The following is a 24,540-nucleotide window of genomic DNA, read 5'->3' on the forward strand; positions in this document are numbered from 1 at the left end:
TGCAGCAACTCCACTCCGCTCCTGTACTAGGAGCTACACGCCACCCATTCCTCCAGCACACAGAAGCCTGCATCTAATTTTACAAGAGCTTGGAAATAATATGCCCTCGAACTTGAATCTTCTTTGCCAGTGGCCACCACAGAAACAAATTGCTTTCAGAAGGGTGTTTTTCACTGGGTTTGTGTACTGGGTTGTTTTTCTGAGGGGGCGGGGAGAAATAAGGGGCACATTTTTTTTTTTAAATCATGCTTCTAATCCTTAAAATGACTAAAATAGTTTCATCCTTTCATAACCTGTCATCACGCATGTTTCTCTAAAATTAAACACATATGGCTCAAGCCAGAGTTACATTATGCACCATATTATGTAATTATCTTTTCAATTTATTACTCCTCAAAATAGAAAAAGATTAGCCTGTGTTTCTTAAGTCTGAGTAAACATATGGCCTGAAGATTGTAAATGACATCCTACCTTTAAAAGTTGTTCCAAGACTAAACAACACACAATATTCTGCCCACAAAGGCCATGTGTGATAACAGGGTTGTAAGATACAGAAGACACGTACGTGTGTGCGTGTGCGTGTGTACATATATATGTATCTATGTATATAGATACATCTTCTTGCTTTCTGGCCGTTTCTTTGATGTCGTGAAATATTCCTGCTGGCAGACTGTAAACAGCACAAGAATAACTGCATTTCAGCATTTCCTATTAGCGTCAGTGAACTTGGGTCCTGTTTAATCCGTAAGGAATAGGTCGCCAGTGATCTGGGTGTTCCTACAAGAATTATCTGTCTCCATACAATTCAGGAACTTTGTGCCCGCTTCCCTGGCAGCCTGTATACATCCATTCTCCATGTTACCCGGTGATTTAAGACCTCCTCTGAGACCCGCTGCTTGCTCACTGTCCTTTTCTTCCTGGTCAGGAAAGGCAGCACTCGAGCAGGCATGCTCACAGCTGCCAATGACCCCCTTACCGACAACCACCTTCAGCGTTATTCCGAGGCTCCCAGCAGTGTGCAGTGGAATTCTGACGCCGTCCCTATTATCAAAACCTTTCTTGGGGGGGGGGGGTGGCAACTTGAAGACTTTCAATTTGCAACAGGCGGAAATTTTTGCATAGGGCTGCCAAGCAGAAAGGAAATATTTCGGAGACAGTTCATACTCAAATCAGTTAAATTGTTTATTCCATGCTGAGGGATATCAGAAATGAAATGCTGTGAGTGGGTTTCGGAGGCCTTTATGCTCTCCTTAACTAGAAAGGATGGTTTAAAATTTTTTTTAAAAAAGTAATAATCTGGCAAGTTGAAAACTAGCGAATCAGGCTTTCACAAAGCCGTTACCATACGTGCACTCACAAGGGTTTTAAAATATACACTTTGCTACGAATGTCCAGCAAGAAATTGTGGATTTCAGAAGAAGTTTCCTGGAGAAAATACAATTTCCAGTGGATTGATACTGACAACTGGTAATGGTGTTGCAAAGTCAATGTGAAGAATTTAGCATGTGAAGACATTTTATTGACTACTGTGAAACCTTTTAGGTGAGAGATAAAAACAGTTCAAGGATATTTTACTCTGTCGTGATGGAACAGTTACCCATTTTCAAATCGTACAGGCAATCCTTTTTATTTGCTCTAATGGGTAACCAGAGACAGGGAGACCAGATTCTCATCCTCTCCTAACCACGGCACGGTAGAACATATAGAAACTTGGTTTCCAGTATCTAGGGTAAGACTATAGCCCACTAAAAATAAATCACACAGTTGGCTACAAAAGGATGTATCTTAGAGGCAGAATCACTGAACAAATCTTTTAGGCTACATTCCATGTTGACTGAATCTTTGGAACCAGAAGTGCCACTTTTAAATTATCTGGCACCTTCTCGTTTAATACAGATTGACACTGATATTCCCCAGAGAAATGGATGATAGTCCAATCAAGAAGAAATATGTAAGTGCAGGTTAATATAAATGGTAGGCTTTTTTTTTAATGACTAGGCCCTCACCAAGGGCCTTTGCACTTGCTGTTCTCCTCCTGAAATGCTCTCCTCCCCAGATTTCCGTATGGCCCCCTCGGGTCTCACTGTCCTTTTCTTTCTTAATGTAAAAACTGTACATCTCTCACTCACTCCCCGTTTCCTGACCCAGATTTACTTTCTCTACATCACTTACCACCATGAAACACATCATACACTTATTCCGTTTCCGTCTTCTCTACTAGGATGAAAGCACCCTAAGACCAGGGAATGGTTCTGTCCACTGCTGTATACCCAATGTGTGAAACAGGACCTGGAACGTAGCTGACACTGAAATATTTACTGAGGGAAAAAAGGAACAAGCGAATGAATGAATGTACCAATACAACAGCCTTTACGTCACCTTCAGCAGGCACTAGGCCAAGAAGCACGCTAATCCATCTACAGTAGTACAATTATACTTAGGCTCACCTATCATTTCAATGGAGAGGGGCCGGGGTCTGAGTTAATTCCCTTAAAAGAAAGGGATCTCAGGCTATCCTGAAATGAATAATAAGAAAAATGAAAACAAAGACCTTGAAAAAGCAATACAATCCAGTAGTTAGGTGCTTTAACTCTGGGGTCAGAACGCCTGGGTTCAAGTCTCACTTTCTCTAGAAAAAGCTGTGTGGCACCAGCAGGGATCCTCACCTCTCTAAGCCTCGGCTCCCATGGCTGTAACAGATGGTCAGTAACAGGCCTTCACCACTCAGAGTTTTAGGGAGGATACAATTAGGGACTTAAAATAAGCACCATGTCAGGCACATAATAAGGCTCACTAATTATACCCATAAGTGATTCTCCTTTTCAAAAACGCAAATAATTAGGAGGTTAGAAAGATCTGGAGATACCGTTGATCTTCTGATACTTCATTTTCTACAAATGTTTAAAAAACAGGAAAAGTTTGTTTCGCTCTCTGAGATATTTATAGCGCTTATAAATTTTAGGGTGGATTATTACTTTTACGTCTCAAAATTTTTTTCGATTCCAAGAAATTACAGTGTGCTTCCTCTTGTAGCTTCTATTTTTTCCTGATGTTATTTTACTCAGAAGAGGTGCTGCCTTCTTTATTCAACCAAAGATGCATCCCGGTGGTTGTGTACCCAAAAATTACTTTGCGTGCTTTTAAAACTGCCCACACACCTAATCATGTTTTGCATATACTCCCAAAGGAATTATCAAACAAATGCCCAACGCTGCTATAACACATGTTAAAACATTTCCCCAAATGTAGGCTTTTGTGCTTCTTCAGTCTTGGAGGAATGCATCACGGAAAACTCAGGACTTCAACTAGAATATGCTTTGTTCCCTGACATCTTACCTTTCCAAAGCTGAACTACACATCTTCTTTCTGTCCTCTGCATAAAAAAGCAATAAATGTATTTTTCCCAGGATGAACATCTTTGGTACAATTTTTCCCAAGGGCTGGCATCTGTGTATTTTCTCACCTGCTGCTGATGCTGAAAGTCAGCTGGAGGTATATACTGATCCTTACCACGTGCAGCCTCATATACGTAACAGGGAGGACAACCAGCCTTTTACTCCAAGAGAGGCAGGGTTATGAGGGCTTGCTTTAGAGGCTCCATGGTTTGATGTGTATGAAGACATAATAGAATTGATATCCTATTGGACGGGTACCACATGATGTAAAATAATTTTTTTAAATTCACAGAATTTAAGAATAGGTGCTTACAGGCTTCCCTGGTGGCGCAGTGGTTGAGAGTCCGCCTGCCGATGCAGGGGACACGGGTTCATGCCCCAGTCCGGGAAGATCCCACATGCCGCGGAGCGGCTGGGACCGTGAGCCATGGCTGCTGAGCCTGCGCGTCCGGAGCCTGTGCTCCGCAACGGGAGAGACCACAGCAGTCAGAGGCCCGCGTATCACAAAAAAAAAAAAAAAAAAAAGAATAGGTGCTTACATCTTAACACAATACAATATACGAGATTTCTACAAATTTGCAACCCCTGCCCCATTTATTTATATTTTATGAATCTGCTCCAGGTCCCCCTCCAGAGGAGACATACCTGTCCTGGAATTACAGGAGAGGTTGAATGACCTTTTTACCATATTTTCTGACCACTTGATGCTGGTGGGTGGCAGGCAAAGCCTCTTAAAGAGAATGGCCCCCAAAGAAGGAGAATCAATTAGGGTCTCCTCCAAAATGGCTGAGCAAACGAGCACTAGCTTATAAGTGAAGGGAACCTCAGTTCCAATACTGCCTCCGCCACTCACAGCCGTGATCCTGGGCCAGTCATTCCATCTCGTTCGATTTCTCGTGGATCATCTAAGGGAGGGGGGAACAGGGGTCGAAATATCCAGCTCACTGATTGAGAGGTGGGATAACATTCATCAGAATGCCCAACACTGTGACTGGTATGTAAAGCCCAAATTCTCAAAACTGACCATGAATACTCTTATTCCTAGAGAGAGTAGAAGTGCTTCAATATAGAGCAGTCAGCCTCTTGCCCTGATGGCACCCGTCTCCTCCTACCATCTTTGAAACGACCTGTGTTGTCTGGACTAATGGTTCTCTTTTTTTTGAGGTACGTGGGCCTCTCCCGTTGTGGAGCACAGGCTCCGATGCGCAGGCTCAGCGGCCATGGCTCACGGGCCCAGCCGCTCCGTCACACGTGGGGTCTTCCTGGACCGGGGCACAAACCCGTGTCCCCTGCATCGGCAGGCGGACTCCCAACCACTGCGCCACCAGGGAAGCCCTGGACTAACGGTTCTTTTTTCCTGTTTGGCAATCAATTCAAAACCCTTGGGAACAGGAGAAGGGCAGGCAGTGCAGCTTGCAGGATCTGGAGCTATCTAGACTTGGTCCTTGCACCTGGGGACCCTCGGGCATGTTATTTAATATCTCAAAGTCTCAAAGGCCTTGCCTGAAACTCTACAAGGGCTCAAAATAACCATCTCCCAAACTACCTTCTGCAATAAGATCATAAGACGCACACAGTGGGGTGAAGGCTTACTGGGCTGGAGTGCCTGTCGTACTTCCCATCCCGGTCACAGGGACCCCAACGCTTTGTCTGTTGTGTTCTCAATGCAATGACCTCGTTAAGCAGGTAAAAACAACATGGCGCTCCAGTCAAAGTGAGCCTAGACCAAGGACTGAAAGATACGGCAAAAGGCAACCACAGATGGGGCACAAGAGAGCCCAGCTACTCTGGGAAGTGAATATTAACCAAGAGGGAGGCGTCATTCTGAATACTTCAAAATGATGCAACTGAATCGTCTCTCTGAGTAAAGAAGAGAAAGGAAGGACCCAGGAAGAAAAGATGGGTCTCACACAGGGGTTGTGATCCCAAGCAAGACTGGGCTCCCTTCTTCTTATGAACACCCCACCTCTCCTCCACCTTCAGCCTGGGTACCTGGGCACCATGACAACCAACCCACAGCACACGTAAATTTTAAAAAAGAAGGACAAGGGAGAATAAACACATTTGGGTTAAATATGTTTGACTAATTAAAAATGTTGCCTTGCTTAATATAGGCAAACTGACTGGAGAATTAATGTGCCACCTGGCCACACACTTAGTAAGAGTAAAAACTCAAAGTAGAAATTTCAATAGGTGCTTTGTCTCCTGATGGACAGGAAAGGCTGCCCAAATTCATACCCAGGGCTCCTTTCCTTTGAAAACACAGGGAGATGGAGGGGGGGAAGAGGTCAACTAGCTATTCAGCTAATTAAGACACACCCCACCACACACACCCTAAATATCCAGCCAATAAGGAACTGGCTAAATAAATGACAATACATCCATGTGACACAATGCTGGGCTGCCACCAAAATGTTAAGACATACATCTATATTAATGGTATGGCAAGGTGTCCACTCTTTATATACTGCTTGTACTGCTTTACTACTTGGTTAATTTCTGTCTTCTCAGTCCTCACTGGATTTACCCCCCCACCAACGTTTTTTTATGAAAATATGCAACCATTCAGAAAAGTTGAGAAGGACTATTCATTGACCACTCATATACCCAACTCCTAGATGCTACGTATTAACAATTTCCTCTACTTGGTTGACCATGTATCTCTATCCATCTATTGTATTTTAGATATGAGAATAAGTTTCATGATATATTCTAAAGGGAAAAGACAAACTACCACAGCACATGCACAACATGATCTCATTTTTGAAAATATATATGGGTGTGTGCACTCAACACGCCTAGAAAAAAACAATGGAAGGAAATACCACAAAGTGTTATTGGTAACAATTCTGCTATCTTTTTTTTTCCTCGTTACTTACATGCATTTATTTTCTTTTTCTCTCTTTTTTTTTTTCTTATTTTCTTTTTCTTGAGCAACAGGCATTTATTCCTTGTGAAATAAATAGATATGTAATTAAGGTAAGGAAACAAGGATGAGAAGAGGACAGACAGCTAGGAAGGATGCAAGGCAGAAAGGAACTACTCAAAGCCATCACTATATCCCTCCCTACACAGTGGCAGCTCTGTGAGAAGCTACGTGCCTAACCCATCTGTGGAAATGTTGACCAAGAAGGGCAAAGGAAGTCAACAGAGAAGGAACCCAAATGCCATTCCTGCTGGCCATCCAAGTCATTTAACAGTCAGACTAACTACTTTTCAGATAGAGTTCCAGAACAAATTCCAATCTCCTCCCTGAGACTATCTGTGGGAAGTGATGGGAATTTCCTGATCCCAGGCTCACATGGGCACCTGCTATCATAAACAACCCACCACATCAGGTTTCCAACACAGGAGTTAAACAGACCTCCATTTTCGGCCTCCACACCCAGCTTGCGGACCTTCTTATCAGAAGGCACTTGGTCAGCAACCACCTGGGTCCTGGATCCCAGCTCTGGAAAGCCAAGAACATCGCAGACACAGACGGACTGCCCAGCTCAGCAGCACCTCCTACACCCCACACATCACTTTATGTCACCCCCCAGTCCTACATCTTTCCACCAATGCATCTGTCTGTCAATTTGAGGAATCACGGGATAAGATTTAAGGCCTTATTCCCAATGATTGAAAGGGGGGGACAAATGAGGGGGCATTTCCTCTGCCCCAACGATGATTCTGACAGCAGCTTTTGGAGGGAGGCTTCTAGACACACTCCAGCCCTCTGATGCAGGTCAAAAGGGGAGGGCACGAGAAGACCCTGCAGAGCAAAAGGAGAACCTGGAGGCCTGGGTCTCAAAGGTACCCCTTTGTAGCCTTGCCTGTAAAGGCTGGATGTCCTTATGACAACACCGTGAGTAAGGAATAACAGGACAGTCACAGAGTGCACAACATAAAAATGATACTTGAGATCAGCCGTTCGCATTTTTAAACAGTAGTCGCTAATGGATCAGCAAAGTCTAATGGTACTGTGCTTTAGTTTTCGAATCCTACATCTGGCTTCATGTTAATCATCCATCGCCATGTTTTCATTCAGAATGCTCTATTCTCCCGGCACTTTCTCACTGTTCTTGTTATTGTTCATTAAAAAAAAAAAAGAAGAATTAAAAGGCGCCCCCAAAATATACTATGTTCACACCCTATGAGAAATCTAAGTATGTGAAAATACAGCATTAAGTTCTCATTCACATCTTAAGGTCATCTATACCAGAACCTTCTCCTCCCACCCCCAATACATAAAGAAACACATGTATTCCAAAGATTAGCATTCCTTGCCATGGAAGTAGGTTTGTAATCAAGCAATAAGTATACTATACCCCACCCCTTGGACATTCGTAAGGCACACATGTATTTCAGAGGCTCCGAGAAAGAAGCCAAGCGTGGCTCAAACTAGTTTCTCTAGAGAATCTTTTATTTCCTCATAGATCACTTACTTAAAATCTCATGCAGGGCTTCTCTGGTGGCGCAGTGGTTGAGAAACTGCCTGCCAATGCAGGGACACGGGTTCGGGCCCTGGTCTGGGAAGATCCCACATGCCGCGGAGCAACTAGGCCCGTGAGCCACAACTACTGAGCCTGCGCGTCTGGAGCCTGTGCTCCGCAATGAGAGGCCGCGACAGTGAGAGGCCCGCACACTGCGATGAAGAGTGGCCCCCGTTCGCCGCAACTAGAGAAAGCCCTTGCACAGAAACGAAGACCCAACACGCCAAAAATAAATAAATAAATAAATAAAAATTTTAAAATCTCATGCAAAATCATGGGGAAAAGAGGATCTCAGTGATTTTTAAAAAGGTGAATTTCCTTAAGTAGAATAATACTTTTTCAATCTATAAATTGTGAATATAATTTTAAGTCTTACTGATAACAAAGAATGTTCCAAGGCTCCATGAAACTTTATAAGATGTAGACACAGAAACAGGTTTTTGAAACTGTGTCTTTGATATGAGAGCCAATGTTTACATAAATAAAACCTACAATGTCAGAGCCAGAAGGGAACTTAGCTGTCATGTAATTCAAGTCATTTTACAGATAAGGACACTGAGGTTGAGGAATATTACGTGGCTTATGCATGGTTGTGGGCCATAAACGGTTCCTTAACACCAAGGGAAGAGAGGGAGAGAAGGGGGGAGGGGCAGGCATTATTAGGAAGAGCAAAAATAAGCAGAATAAAACTCAAATATTAGTTTTTCTTTTTTCCCCCATTATGGGCTTTAGTATCTAATGTTTGGGTCTTTGACTATAAAATAATCATGACTACAAACTGCGCCTAACCCCATGAAACACATAATCACCCCCCCATTCCCAATAAAGAACCTCAGTCCTATAACATAAAGGCAACTTTAGAAAACTGATACAGCAAACCACTTAAAGAGAGTAACCACTCAGTTTATAAGTAAACCATTTGGTTTGGTTTTAAAATAGGACTTGGAAAGAGCTCAAAATAATCAAAAGTTGAGACTATAGCATGTTTGAAAACAGAAACAACAGACCAACTACTATAGCCGTTTGCCCAAGGAGTATTTACAAAGTATCTGTTTTGTGCTGGGCATTGTGTTTAGAGACCAGAATACAACAGTACACAGAAAGTTACATTCTTTCCTGTGGGAGCTGGTGACAAGATGCCCATTAATCACTACAGAAACAAAGATACATGTAAACTATATTGGGATGAATGCCACACAAGCAAGTTAAATGGGGCCAGGAGATAGTTTAAGAGGGGCTTTGGCAAAGGCAGAGAGATCAAAGAAGGGTTCCCTGAGGAGGTTACTATTGAGCTGACAACTGATGGACAGGGAAGAAGAGAGGGAGGCATATGATAGGCAGAAGGAACAAAATGCAAAGGCCCGGTGGCACCAAGGATCACAGTAAAGCATAAGTAGAGTGGCTGCAGCAGGAAAAGGGGGGGGGCGGGGGGAGCACAGAATAAGAAGAGACAGAAATGACACTAGAAAGGCTGGACAGATTTCGTGACAGAATTTTGTCTTCATCATAAGGATAGTAGTGGGAGGCCAACGAAGGGGGTCTCAGTTTGGTAAACAGGTGAGCAGGACAGAATCATAACTGCATTTTGAAAAGATCACTCAGGCTGCCCAACGGAGGTCAGGCTGAAGTGGTGCCAGTGAGTCTATGACAAAACTGGCCAACCTTATTCACTGGATTTCCAATATATGCAGAAATTAGAACAAGTTCTTAAACATGCCCAAAGCGGGCTTCCCTGGTGGCACAGTGGTTGAGAGTCCGCCTGCCGATGCAGGGGACACGGGTTCGTGCCCCGGGCCGGGAAGATCCCACATGCCGCGGAGCGGCTGGGCCCATGAGCCATGGTCGCTGAGCCTGTGCATCCGGAGCCTGTGCTCCGCAGTGGGAGAGGCCACAACAGTAAGAGGCCCCCGTACCGGGGAAAAAAAAAAAAACTGCCCAAAGCAATTCTTCAAAGACATGTAAGATAACAGGTGGAGCTGAAGTTGGGAGGAAGTGCATTCTGAAAGCAAATGGTCCAGATACACAGCATCCTCAGGGCTGGTCCAGGGGTCCATAGGATGCAAATAAACACTGTGAGCCCCAACCCTGCCCACCATGGAATTTACAGATGGTTTATCCTGGCATATGTCTCACGCTGGCTGTGTTCCATCATCATTGATTTTAGACTTCCACTTATCTCCGTATCTGATCTCACTGGACTGAGACCCAGCACCAAAACCAAAACCATAAACCACTGCAAACTGTCCTCCTAAAAACAAACACTGTGCTTCTGGACTGTCCCCTTTAGCTGATGCTAAGGATGGCAGAGGGAAATCTTCAACCATCCACACGAGATCAGCATACTTACCTTTCTAAAAACCACATGGAACCCCTTGTGACTTTTTTTTTTCATGTGGGAGGCAACATCAAAGTATTACATTTCCAGTGCTTCGGAGACAAAAATTGATTAAATTTTACATGGAGCTAAATTCCTTTTCATCCAAGGGACAGGAAACAGTTAATGTGTCACTTCGTTTTTCTCTGCAGATCTACAAATGGGGACAGGCGTCTTAGCTGGCCCTGTACTAGCACAAGTTTGGACAGAGCTGAGGTTGTTGGGTTTAATTTGGCCAAATAAAGGAACTCTCAACTCAACGAGCATTTGGTCGGCATAGTCGATTCACTTCATATTACAGATCGAGGACACCAGCAGTACTGTTTAGAAAAACTGGCAATGCTGTTTAGACAAACAGCCTCGAGAAGACAGACTGGATAGGAAATGTGGTCTGTTGCACTGTTATCCTAGTTTTTTTTTTTTTTTTTCCTTCTTCCTTCCCTCATGAGTGCTTTTCATGTAATTTTTACTCACGAAGTTGCCAGTGTTAATTTCTACAGGCCAAATTTGGCTCACATATTCCCTGCCAACTCCACAGTCAAATTCTGTGTGCTTGTGGGGTATGTCTCTGTGTGTGTGTGTGTGTGTGTGTGTGTGTGTGTGTGTGTGTGTGTGTGTTTCCACTGAATTGCACCTAAAGCCAGAGAGATTTCTGTGACCAGAGACTCAAGAAGAATGCAGGCAGCATCACACTTGGGTATCTCTAATGGCAAAACCTGTCTCTATTAGCAAAAACAATCAAACTCTCCGAGCTGGCACAAGGCTCAACTCAGCGAGATGCATGGATCCCCACAGAATCTTTACAAGGATGTGACAGAGCATCCATAGAAAGGCAATTTGCATATTCTCCAGCACAGGAAAGTGAAACACAGCAAAGCAAAGGCTAAGCAGCATGTTTCCTGAATTTTCCCTCTTGGGATCTGTAACTTAAAGGCACCATTCATTTTAGGGAGCTGGGTTCAAATGACAACGACAGAAAACAGCAGTTTGTTTCTATCTTCTGTTTTATATAACATACAAAGTCAATGCTGGTTCTTTTCTGTTATTATTTTGAAGTAATAAAACAGTTCAATTCTCTCCTCCACTCAAAAGAGCTGATAGAGGGCTTCCCTGGTGGCATGGTGGTTGAGAGTCCGCCTGCCGATGCGGGGACAGGGGTTCGTGCCCCGGTCCGGGAGGATCCCACACGCCGCGGAGCGGCTGGGCCCGTGAGCCATGGCTGCTGGGCCTGCGCGTCCGGAGCCTGTGCTCCGCAACGGGAGAGGCCACAGCAGTGAGAGGCCCGCGTGCCGCAAAAAAAAAAAAAAAAAAAAGAGAGAGCTAATAGAAAAAGAAATTATTAACTGTCAGAACCACAACATTTTATCATACCCACCTTGGATCCCAAAATCCACAGGCAGCATATACACTCTCGAGCAGAAGATTAATTTGCGGTAACCACAATCTTAATATTTTATTCCAGTTATCCACTCGAGGCCAATATCACAGTGAAGAATCAAGATAGCATCTACTAAATCAGATACATATATATATATATATATATGTCTAAAAGGTTACTGGAAGAACTGAAGAATCAGAAGTCAGTGATACATCAAGGGAAAGGAAAAACCATATCCCAAATTACAGCTTCTACCCTTGTGGAAGAACTGTGAAGAAAAAACTCAAAAGTGGATGTTTACAGACATTGTAGGTCCTGGGTGAGACCGGGATGATCTCACTCAAGGTTGTACCTAACACCTGCTATCAAAAGGTAAGAGAGAAACTGGCTTTCCATCGACACTGTTTGTCCCAGCCAGCAGCGTTCTCAGGGCAATGACCTTTACAGACTGGTCCCTTGACTCGCCACATCATTCGCAAACTGATTTGGAGGTTTCTGGTCTAACTCCGTGCTTCCCAAAGTGTGCTATGAGTGCCCTGGGTGGTACGTGGGGTGGCTTTACGTGGCCAATGGAGATACAACATGCCTGCGCTCACACTCACACGTGCACACACACGCACGCACACACACGCACATACGCACATGCACACATTTAATAGCCAGGTATTTATTTTTACATTTTTCTTTCCTTTAGGGTTCACCATCATTCTGGCTGTCCAATAGTGGAGAAATTCTGAAATGTCCTTTTATGAAAGGACATTTATGAAGTGAATTTTATGAAATTCATTTATTAACTAATGAATAAATAAATTATTTAAAAAGCAATTTAAAGGAAAAATGTTAAGTACATTATATTCCAAATATTTATAGATAGGGCAAAACTGAGGGTGTGGAGTTTGATGTGTAGCTGCATAAAGAGGTGACATGGAAGGTGACAAGCTACGTTAGAGCAAACAGGAGGAAAGCCGAGGCGTGCTGTCTAATTCCATCAAGACGCCACATAGCACTTCCCTGCTCAGAGCTTCGGTGTTCTTGTCTGTGTAGTAGATTAAACATGTGGATCCCGAACGTTTCTATCATGATATGCCCTAAAAATGCTTTAAAAATATACGCACACATATAGACATAGTGACGCACACACATATGTCGCTACAGGTATGTATGTCTCTACGTGTCTCTACAGGTCACAAAAAAATTTTACACATGAACAGACAGATACACAGAGACATACACACACCTACACAAAGACACATACGTACATACGGCTGGCCCCTGAACAGCTCGGGGGTTTGTCCGCGTATAACTTACTGTCAGCCCTCATTGTCAGAGGTTCCTCCACATCCGCAGATTCAATCAACCTTAGATCGTGTGGTACTAGAGTATTTACTCTTGAGAAAAACCCACGAAAAAGCAGACCTGCACATTTCAAACCCACGCTGCTCAAGGGTCAAGTGTATATACATACACCGTACCTAGCTACACATACACGTGTATGTAAAACCAGACCCTACCCAAGGTGGTAGCTACTCAGGCAAGCAGACAGTGACCCACAAAGACAGCAGCAGATAAAGTCGCTTTCCGTGTCTGACACTGTGCATCTGAGTTTCCACCTCCTGTCCCAACTGCTGCCCCCAGCCCACCAAGTAAAACCATAGGACTAAGACGGGCTTTCTACTCCCCTCGAGCTCTACAACGTCAATGTTCCACAAAGCCTCACCCTCGGATGGACCCTGGAGATGAGCCTAGAAATGCCCATGTCACAAGGGATACTACACATCTTCAAGGGACAGACACACCAAGGGATAATATGTCACCATCACTCCCAAAGTCAGGTGTTTCCTAAAGGAGACCACTGAGCAACACGTTCTTTGGGGGAAATCACATAAGGGTAATAAGCAAAGGAAGAACAAAACTGCGGGGGAAAGTGAATGAACATAATCTTCCTCAATTGTGATGTCAGGATAAAAAAAAGAAAGAAACTAATCAGAGGTGAATTTAACTAGGCAATGACAACCTCTACCCTCAGGTAAATTTATGCTCTGTTCATAATTTCAGAAAAAAGAATAAAGCTACACATGGTTTCAATATTTTCTCTGTGCTAGGGCAATCTAGTTATCTTTTTATTCAATAAGGCAACCAAAATTGCATGCGTTTCCTAAATAATCTTGAATTTATACAACTTGACATTTTTTTCAAAGACACGTAAATTGTCTGAGGGCCATCTCCCCAATGCATGACAATAAACTGCAGTCCATCCTATTTTAGGAAAACCGCAATATGAAAACATTGGTCACCGGCCAGACTCAGGACAGAGGCACCTGCACAATGAATGGTTCACCCTAGAAACAAGGAAGCCGCTGGTCTCAGGACCTCTTGCCCAGAGAAAGGCTGGCTTGATTCTTCTTTCATCCAAGTGGCATGATGTCACCAAGCTACTTACCCAAAGCCCTCTCTCAGAAAGGCAGACTTACTCTTAAAACCATCCTCACCTACCACAGTTCTCTTCAACAAAACCAAAGCCCTGTTCACCTGCCTATAATTAGCATCCTAGCTGCCCCCGCACTGCTGATGGAGCACCTCCATCTGAGCATGTCAGGACCACAGGTCTTAATCTGATCCCCTCTTGAAGTGGCCTCGGTTCTCTATTTCATCATTTCATGAGCTGCTTCCTCTTGAGATTTTCAAACCGCCCAGTCCAAGCTCTTAAGGCAGCCTGCAGTCACTGAGCAATCTGGGTCCTGAGCATCTTCTCCTTTGAGACATTTCGACATTTTAATGGTGTGATGTGGAACAGGAAACATTAACTCACTGCTAGCTTCAGTCACACTTCACAGCTTTCTTACACAAGTCAAGGACAACACATAAAGGAAGTCAGAAATCGAGGGGACTGACGACGTAGATGCTTCGGAAGAAAGGAGCATGTAATAGCATCAGCGTAAACATGAACTTCTCAACCTAGAACCATCCCCCCTCACAATATTTTTGAGTCTTATTAGGAAAAATACATACAATTTAAAATGTTCAAGCGCTTCTCAAACCTGAATGTAGGTATGAATTACCTGGTGATCTTGCTGAAAACAGGCTGTTTCAGTAAGTGGCGTGCGGGGACCCAAGATTCTGAATTTGTAACAAGCACCCAGGGGATGCTTATGCTGCTGGCCCAGGGACCACGCTTGTCAGTAGTGAGGGCATAGGGTCCCTGCCCCTCATCTCCACCTGTCTTCTCACCCTCCCAGTAAGGTCAGGAGAGCCCACAGCTGAAAACAGGTTTCCACTGGACCCAGGCTGAAAACCTGTTTCAAATGAACCTGAAGTGTGGAAAAATAATCAATACGAAAAGCAAAAAGAAAAACCGTCCAAGTTGCAACAAGTCTTTCCAATGAGATGTGGAAGGAGCTAACGGATATGGCTGTGAAGTTATCACACTTGTGGGAGGGAGCTAGTGGCCAGACTTAACCGTAAAAGACAGAAAGGTAATCACCCTCTCCCTTGGCCGTGTTGAGTCCTGAAATTGCTTCATCTCACTTTCAGTAGAAGTTACCTTCAGATTATGGGTTGACACACACACACACCCATCCCATCACAGGTAGAAAAAGCAAACCAGAACTCCAATAAAAGTCTTGGTGTCTAAGCTAACAAGCCATGATTTCCTCAGAGGAAAAGAAACCTTGATCGAGAACAAGGCGAGTACCATCTGAGGCTCAACACCCCGCCCGCCCCAGAATCTGAAGCCTTCGATGGCCCACAGATGTAAGAGAGCCGCGCCTCCGATCAAGCACGTGTACGACACCTACAAGCTTTTGGAGGCAGTTTCACATCTTCAAAGTGCCTTCTGGGGGTGAATTTATAAATCCACACAAACCCTATGAGTTCTTCCTCCCCCGGGTGTGATTAAGCCCATTTTACAGATGAGCAAGCAGAGAGACACAAAGAGTTTTGACAAGTCCAGGCAGGCAACCAACTCATCGTCGAGGCTCCCTCCCCCAAGGCCAACCATCCCCTCGGAACATCCTGGTCACAGGCCTGGAGGTGACGTCCTTTGGCACAGACAGAGACCCACCTTGGAATTCCGCCAAGGGAAAAAACCATTAATCCTGGAGGTGTGCCCTTTGCCTCCCCTCACAAACTGCTCCACTTTATCGGGCATCCAGGGATTTTCGCAAGCTTCTGCTAACACAAGGATCATCTTCTGCTGGCTGGTGTGCTCGGACACGTTTCTAAAATGGGCACAAAGAAGACGGGAACCAGCGCTGGAGGGGTAGCTGCCCACGGGGCCAACCCAGGGGCATCCCGGCCTGGCCTGGGTGTATTTCACAGTCATTTCCTATGTGCCTGAGCCCTCTGCCCTCACAGAATCCTGCTGGAACCTGGCAGGGGAGTACTATCAGGCTCCCCCTCCCCCCCAGTCTACACGGGGTCTAATTGAGCCTGGGATGTCTTCGGCTACATTCAGGCGGCTTACCCTGGGTCACAGGATTTTATGTGTGGCCCTAAATATACGCACAAGTCTATAGAGACGTACCAGCAGAAACAGATTTTCACGTCTGTGCCAGAACAAGCACCGTTTTCAATGAGCAACGATGAACTGGGTTGAAAGATGCTTTAATAACTGTCTGACTAAGGGTAGCAAAGAAGGGACAATGACCTTGGAAACCAGGCACACAGGAGCGCCACCACCGCTGCTGTCTAACGGGAGATCCCAAACTTCCCTCTTGGGCTTTCGGATCATAATAAGGAAAATGTCCGTCTCTTGTAAGCTCTGGTTGTGTCTCAGGTACTGAGTGGGGCACATTCCTAATCTGATTCACAGTCCTCACCATAACCTTGTTACATGACCGACTGGGGAAAGGAGCTGAAACAAGCCCCTTGACCAGTGCCCATGGCAGGTAGAACGGGATTCAAGGTCCGGTTCTCTAGACTCTGAGTTCACGGTATTTCCACCATTCATTCCAGGTGTGCTGGGGGCTTAACTAATAGCAGTGAGGCCCTCCAAGCCTAAGAATCAAAAATGGCTGCTAAATCCCAAAGATATCTTAACTGGAGTCTGAAATTAGAAAGTTTTCCAAATCTCACACAGCCTTTGCCTTCAAAAAACCAAGGTCCGGGCTTCCCTGGTGGCGCGGTGGTTAGAGTCCACCTGCCGATGCAGGGGACGCGGGTTCGTGTCCCGGTCCGGGAGGATCCCACATGCCGCGGAGCGGCTGGGCCCGTGAGCCATGGCCGCTGAGCCTGCGCGTCCAGTGCCTGTGCTCCGCAACGGGAGAGGCCACAACAGTGAGAGGGCCGCGTACCACAAAAAACAAACAAACAAAAAACAAGGTCCAACTAGAGAAACAAAACAGTCCCAGCCTGGGAGCGGGATGAAGGGACAAGTCACACGGAAGAGGACACGAGTGATTGAAAAGGGAAAGTTTTTCCAGGCAGAGGGAAATGCATATGGCAGCTGCTCTACTCCAAGGGTTTACTGAGGGGGAAGAAAAATTAAAAAAGCACTATTTTGAATTGTTATTAATATACCGGGAATACACTAACTCGTAAATGTCAGATAATAACCTACAAAGTGTCCTCCCTTTACTGTCCTCATTACAGACTGTGCTTTGCAAACTGTGTTCCAAGGGGCCCCTGTGGTGTGGAAGGTGGGGAGCACACACCAGCTGCTCTCAGCTGGAAGTCACTCTGCTTCCTGGTACATAATTGTCTTCTCAGCTCCTTGCCGAGCCCCTGGCAAAATAAGTGTTTAATAAGTATCTGCTGAATGAAAAAAAGCAAGAAGAAGGAGCTCTGAACTCATGCCCCTAGTCAACCATTAGAACTCAACTTGTGTTTATTTTAAATGGGGGTGAGGGGGTCCCAAGGAAGGTTTCACTTGGGCAGGGCAGCCAAACCACTTTAAAAAATGAACCAAAAAAAGACATGAGATTTATGAATATCTCTAGGTTTGGCCTCATTTCTTGCTCTACCATGACATTCATCCATCACAAAGGGGCCACTAAATTGGGCTGATTCAAACTCTTAACAAATTTCCAGGCTCACAACCACATTCATCCATCCACGTACTGCTGAACCACATCAATCAACAGCGTGGCCTGTTCAAGACCAGAGCCTGGAGGCCAGCTGGTTTGACCAACACGCTGGCTCACCCGAGTTTCTGGCCAGAACTGGAAAAACCCTAGCAGAAACTCCAAGTTCAATGCATGAGCCTCAGATCATGCCAGATCTCTGATCCCCAGGGAAGCTGAAAGAGGATACTAACACCAACTCTTCTTGAGCTGGAAAACAAGGCATTCTTTGGAAATGCAGGCAGGTAAGTCTGAGGATTGAAAAGACGCCACAAAGTCCGGAAGGGTCAGCAAACGATCAGGAGAGGGAGGCAATAAAATAAGCTCCACTACTGGCTAAAGGTAAGCTAATTTCTGAGTTATATTTGCAACGTCAATAAATAATTCATCAAATAACCTGTAACTTCTCATTAGACGGAAGTGTCTCCTTTGGAAGATAACAGGAAGAAAAATGGGAATGTCGGGTGTACAGTCATTAACCTCAAAGAATTCAAAGGACACTCATTCAATAAATTCAATATGAGCCCACATGGAGAAGTGCTTTAAGGGAAGACCAAAGTGGTAGATGCTCGGGAGAGGTAGACATGAATCTAGCTGAGCTGACTAAAGATGGCACCTGGCAAGAGGAGGAATACAGTGGACACATGAAAGGAAAATGAAAACTTCAACAGATGAAGGATTGGAATCTTTCGGTTCATTTAAGACTTATGCTCACCCTACTCAGGGCCTTTGCACATGCTGTCCTATCTGCCAAGAAGGTTCTTTCCCAGCTCTGTGTACGGTGGTCCCCCTCTCATCTCCCAAACCTTCACTTAAATATCGCCTTCTTGGAAAATCCTTCTCTGAACACACAAACTAAACTAGCCTCCCTTCTTCCACTGTCTCTTAAAATATCAGATGTATTTTTTCATATAATCACCTTATTTCACTCATACGTGGTTTATTTATTATCGGACTCTCCCCTTAAAAGACCATAGAGGCAGGAACCACAGCTGTGTGCATCATCTCCATACACCTAATATGTAGCCAGGGCCTGGCACAAAGACAGAACTCAATCCAAGGTTGCAGAATATATGAACTAATAAAGAAAGAAGGGAGAAAAAGCATTTCACACAGAGCGAGAGGAGCGACACACTGGCAGGAAACTGTCGCTGATGCTGGAAGGGTGCTAGGTAGAGGGTCTGGCTAGAGTGGAGGGTGCACAAAGGAGATTAAGGAGAACCAGAAACCATGTTGCAGAGGGAGTTCGCAGGGAGATCACAGGAAGGCCTGGGATGCCAGGCCAAGGAGACTGGGCTCTGTTGTCAGCCAAGGGGGCTACTGTAGGTTCTGAACAAACATATGCGATACCACTCAGGCTGTTCCAATAAGAACATACAGAGGCAGGGCTGTCAGCCACAGGCTGCCACAATGATATGGACCAAGCACACCAAAGCCCTGAAGAGGAGGACAAACCCAACAAAGAGAATGGAGGAAAAGGACGATATAGAAACGACACAAGCCGCAGACCTTAGCGACTAAGGGAACATGAGGAGCGAGGGCCAGAAGAACCATCCTAGGTTTCAGGCATGACCGGAAGGTGGTGATGGAATTAAAAGACATCGGAAAGGCAGGAGGGTGAAAAGGTACAGGAGAAGAGATGACAAATTCTATTCTAGAAATGCCTGCTCGGAGATCTGGGATTTGGGGTGGAGTGGGGCAGGGGGGGATCTTTGTGAAGATATCTTCCAGCAACCTGAAAATGAGTGCCGGGAGGCTAAGAGAAAAGATGAGCTCAAGATAGGGATATTCTGGAGTCTTCCACCTTGAGGTGAAGAGCGGAACCACCAGCGGGGAGGAGATGGACTAGAGGGTTCATTACGCCCGAGAAAAGTCCCCCCTTCATGCACCAGTACCACGGCTTTATAATCAAGCTGAGAGATACCACGTGATGGAAGAATAGCTTCTTTCTTCCGGCAGGAGCCTGAGACTGTCCCATCTGCATTCAAAGTCCTCATATCCTCCAGAAGATGAACACAGCAGCAAAAGATCAAGCAATCCCACCCAACAGGACTTCAGCAACCAGGGAAATCTCGTGAAACAATCTAGAAAATTGTTAGGTGTCCCCAGCCCTCCTCTGAGTGAGACACTCCGTAATTCCTTTTTGGTTTTAAAAATGCCCTTGCTCCAACTGTTTCCAGCTCTAACCAATGAATGGAAGAGTGCAGATACGAATGCCAGTGCAAAATATGGCCGCAGTAAAAGTTTACAGACCTAATTTTCAATTGTTTTGGCAAAACAGCTTGGTCCACCCCTTCAGGTCTGGAAAGCAATCAGCTTATTAGCAGAGAACGGGCTATTGTAGCTTAACGAGTCTTGTTCAGAAGCCTGCTCTATGGTTTCCATCTCATGAGAAGTTCCTGTTGAAAGCACATTGTTCTGAAGGGGCTCCTGTATGAACTGGCTTTCACACCCAAGGTCTGACAACAGCCCTTCGAGAGGCAGAGCCATAAAACAATACCAGGGCACATTACAAGATGCAAAGGAAATTAGACATTTGAAATTCCTGCAAAGAGATGTGGCCCGGACACACGTGCGCACAAAAGAAACTCGGAGGGGTGTGTTGGAGAAAGGGTTAAGTGCACACTTCACCTTGAACTGTGACTGCTCTGTGAGCTCCAGCTAAACCTGGACTCATGGGGGAGCTGCTGGTGGAATAGGGGCTTTCCTGGCCCTGAGGTTCAGCTCAGCTCATCCATTCTACTGTGCACTTACAGAATCAATAAAACGTCCCCTTTGAAACTCCCTGGACTAGTGCCGACTCGCAGGCAGTAGTAGGCTGACATTTTTTGCTATTTCCGTGATTACAGCCAGCAAACCTGAGGAGGAGACGTGGAAACTACAGCCTGGGCCGAGCGGAAAGCTGGATGCGGGGTCCGGCTGTTCACAGGCTGTCCCTGCGCATCATGCGGTCGGTCCATGGATGCCCGGCAAGCTCCCCCGTGGCGGGAGCCGCCAGACCCAGGAGATGTCACTTCTAAGGGGACATCAAGGAGAAACTGTAGAGGAGTCTGAATTGTATCTGCCTTCACTGCTTTGGGCTGGGTGGAGGGGGAGCAGCAAGGAACCATTTGTTTTAAGGAAAAAAGGCATTCTTGGACAGGCTCACCTGAAAAACACTTCTTTTTTTCTGGGCTGCTCTGAGCATTTCAGGAATCAAAGGCTTGTGCCAAGGCAGGCAGCCAGGCGGAACTCAGCACTTGTGTGTGTGGCTCGTGAGAACTCGGGGGTGGGGGGTGGGAGGAGGGGGGACTGAAATGTCCCTGTCCATCTGTTGATGTCTGGGCGGCAGAAAATATTGAAACAGAAATAGAAAGTTAGAAAAAAAAAAAAAAGGCTTCGGAGCAAAACCTGAAAGAGTATTGTATTTCGAAAGGAAATGTTCGACTGATTGTATAAAAATGGAAAAACAGAATTAACATGTTCCATAATGATTCGTCTGTGTTAACTAAATATTGAGCTGAAATTTGGTGAAACCCTCAAAATAAGACTTTTCAAGGAAGTCGGTGTCTTGGAGAAGCGTCCTCATCTCAAGATAGCTACGTGGCTCCGCGGTGCCCTCCTCTGACCCACCTGGCTGCTGGCTTCTCACTCACTTTATTAAAGGAAGTACAAAACGCTGTGTAGTTTATTCCTCATTCCGCACCCCCAAGACAAGCCCATTACCAGTATTCCTCAATACATACTTGCATACTCAGTGAAAAACAAAATTCAAAATCTTTCCACGCTATAAAAACTGGCAACTTGGAGAAATGAAGATTCCTCTTTCTTCTCCATCCAGACTCACATAGGAAGTGACGCAGGAGGTTGGTCAAATTGCCCTCCTGCTTTGCTGACCACAATCTCGACAGAGAAAGACCACCCTGGGGACGAGGCGATTCAGGTTTTTGACTGGCTCCCTCCTGACCATACCCCAAAATAGCCAGCATCAAACCACGGAGAGCCTGACTCGAGGACAGTGCAGCGTGAGCGATTTCGGCACGGCCAACTCAACCCGACAGTCCTTACTTAGAAAATAGAGACCACAGCCGTGTACACACAGTAAAATGAGCAGGCACAAATCTGGCACACTCTCGCAAGCCGAGTGAATAATAGTACAAAAATATCAGAAAAAAAAAAAAGAGAGAGAGAGAGAGAAAGGTTATAAAATTTTATAACAGATGACAAATTGGTAGCTTTTCTCTGCTTTCCTGGAATGGATTCAGTAACAGATTTGAATCTTGGGCTTTGATGCTTGTCTGTGATATGCAGGGATCCCAAGTTCAAGGGAAAAACAAAAAAAAAAACAAAAAAAACCCAGGAGCAGTTATCGGCACAGTACTTCACTTATAGCAGAATCTATCCTTTGCCATTTACCCTAGAAATTATTTGGTTCTGTATTTAATGCACTTTTATTTAGAACAACATTACCTTTGTAATTTTTGATCTCAGGGTAGTCTATCCTTGAAGCTCTCAGGCTTATGTCTAAAAGATGACTCTACCTGCTCAGATTCCAAGGAAATAGAGAGAAAACACTGCATTCTGCCACTTTGGAAGAGAGGCTCAGAACTCAGCCTTATGGTGTCTGTCTGTCACCCACGCTCCCTGGGCTTCGGGGGAGGTAGCCACATGTTTCTGGGGTGAGAATGTCCACAGGGCAATGCCTCGCAGGTCACTGGCCCAGCTGCCTTTGAAGCAACAAAGCCGCCACAACCACCAGGGAACAGCGACTTGTGCCAAAGGGCGCCTCCTATGCACGTGAAGCACCTCCCCCAGCACTTTCATCTCATTTCAACCAAACACTGTGGCGGCGCGTGCAGGGAGGTGAGCCCTAGGGGGGCACCCAGGAGTCACATCCCTTGCCTGCAAGTAGCTCTGGTTATCTAGGGAGGAAGACGGACACGTAAAGGAGCCGTGTAAAGACAACATGGACAGGAAGAAAGCAGCAGCCTCGGGTCATGCCAGTGGGAGCAAAAAGCTCAGATGGCTTCTCTGGTTAATGAGTAGGAAATCAGGGGAGGTTTCAAGAAAAAGAAAGGCCTTGAAGAATAAGAAACAGCGTGCTCAGATATGCTTGCCCAGGAAGTACCTGTGTGGTTAATATTCTTGGTGACGTGGGTTTCACTCTGGTAGAGTACAGCTTGCTAATAAGAGCTGACACGATTCAGTGCATACACCCCTCTAGGCACTGGGCTAAGCCATGGGAAGCCCACGCACTCCACCCTGGCAATGACTTTCCCATTTTGCAGATGGAAAAACTGAGGTTCAGAGAAATAAGGTTAACTTGCCAGGGTCACCAAGCTAGTAAGCGGTGAACGTGGGATTCAAACCCTGGTCCATCTGGTCCCAGATGTCCTTACTCTGTAGTTTGGATGGTTATTTCAACCCAACACATTTTCCAAAGGTACATGCAAAAGTTAATAGCAACTTAACAGCTCCTTACTTCAAAGTCCTCATTTCACAGCTAACAACCACACCCGACAAGGAACGAAGATCGACTTTTCCATGAAGCCACCCTAGGACCTTGAGTCAAAATTCAGAACCCAAACCTCCTGACCTTTTCCTGACAATATTTTTCTTTCCATGTGTTTATTCTGACTTCCGTGTGTGTGTGACGTGCGAAATCAAAGCCATCAAGGAGGAAAAGTAAGACTAAGTTTGAACCCCATCATTCTGTAATTCCTGCTCCCTCGTCGGCATGTGGGTAGCAGCCCCTGAGCCACCTGAGAAGCTTAGAGGCCCTTCAGCAGAGTCTCAGGGTCCCCTAAGGTTGCTACTCTTAGAAAGCCTATTGGAGGGCCAACCCATGTGTCAGAGGGACACCTCAGAAGGGCTGGCACTTGTACCCCTGTCTTCAAGGAAGTTGAGACCCCGTGGGGCAGCAGGGATAAGCACAGCGTCAGCCCCTTAGGAGCTCAGTGTGCACAGCCCACCGCAGCAGCGGCCCAGCCCAGCCCAGCCCTGCATGTGCCCCCGCGGCTTTCCTGCCATCTGGCTAGTTGATTTTTCCGTCTCCTCCCAAGCTCGGCCCAGAGCATTTTCCCCTTCCCCGTCCCTGCCTCGCCACCCTGAGCCAGGCTTTGACCTTGCACCCCTCCCTGTATTCAGAGTACAATTGGTGCACCCCTCCCGGGCCCTGGCCCAGTGACCCTCATTCTTCTCTCCCTGTGGAAGCTTCCTTTTCCTGTCCCTCCCTGTCTAATAATCTGCTCCTATCCCACTGGGTCCCCCTGGGCTGCCGCTCCACCTAACAGGGCCAGGACTGAGCTGGCTCTGGCATCTCAGCTTCTGGCTTTGGATGGTTTGCGCCTGGCACATTGGGTGCCTACAGCACAGAGCGACTCATCACAGCCTCAGCCCCTTCCTCAAGCAGCAGCCCCTTCCCTCCCCGCCCCCCCCCAAAAAAAAACCCGGAAATCTCAGCATTTACATTCATTTTCAGGCTGAAGTGTGGAGCTCCTAAGTCTAGCCTTCAAAGCAATTCAACACTCAACTCTGACAGGAAATGTGAACATGTAAAAAAAAAATCTTCTTCTCCGAAAACACGATTTGGCTGAGGAGCTATTCTTTGCACTGTTTCCAAGGATGAACCAAAGTCTGAGCTTTAAGATGAATAAAACACTGGGTTTGAATGATTCCAATGGTCAGAACGCCCTGATCATCTTCTACCTGCACCGGTGTTTTTGATGCTTAGGTACTTAAAAACAAACAAAAAAACAAACACTGGTGACATGAGGGACGTGCTTCATCCTGAATCCCCTACCCTCTGACAAACACCGAACGAATCAGGGATGGGGGTAGATCTCCATGTAAGAATTCACCCATCAAATAGCGAAAGTCA

The 24,540-nt window shown here is 45.7% G+C and overlaps 2 protein-coding genes across 3 annotated transcripts in view; both read right to left on the reverse strand.

Annotated features, from left to right (window-relative positions):
- The window catches only part of FOXP1 (forkhead box P1), a 502,532-nt gene that overhangs the window by 422,587 nt on the left and 55,405 nt on the right, over window positions 1–24,540 (reverse strand). The gene's annotated exons all lie outside the window — the stretch shown is intronic.
- EIF4E3 (eukaryotic translation initiation factor 4E family member 3) overlaps window positions 1–24,540 on the reverse strand; it is a 320,442-nt gene that overhangs the window by 12,219 nt on the left and 283,683 nt on the right. The window contains exon 8 of the mRNA XM_089918163.1: window positions 1–24,540. This exon is cut by the window's left edge and continues 12,219 nt beyond it; it is cut by the window's right edge and continues 42,427 nt beyond it. The gene's annotated coding sequence lies outside the window, so the exon portion shown is untranslated.

The sequence above is a fragment of the Delphinapterus leucas genome, chromosome 10, assembly GCF_059928025.1.
Source record: "Delphinapterus leucas isolate spDelLeu-1000000601 "Yukka" chromosome 10, BTC_Dleu_Yukka2, whole genome shotgun sequence".
NCBI lineage: Eukaryota > Metazoa > Chordata > Mammalia > Artiodactyla > Monodontidae > Delphinapterus > Delphinapterus leucas.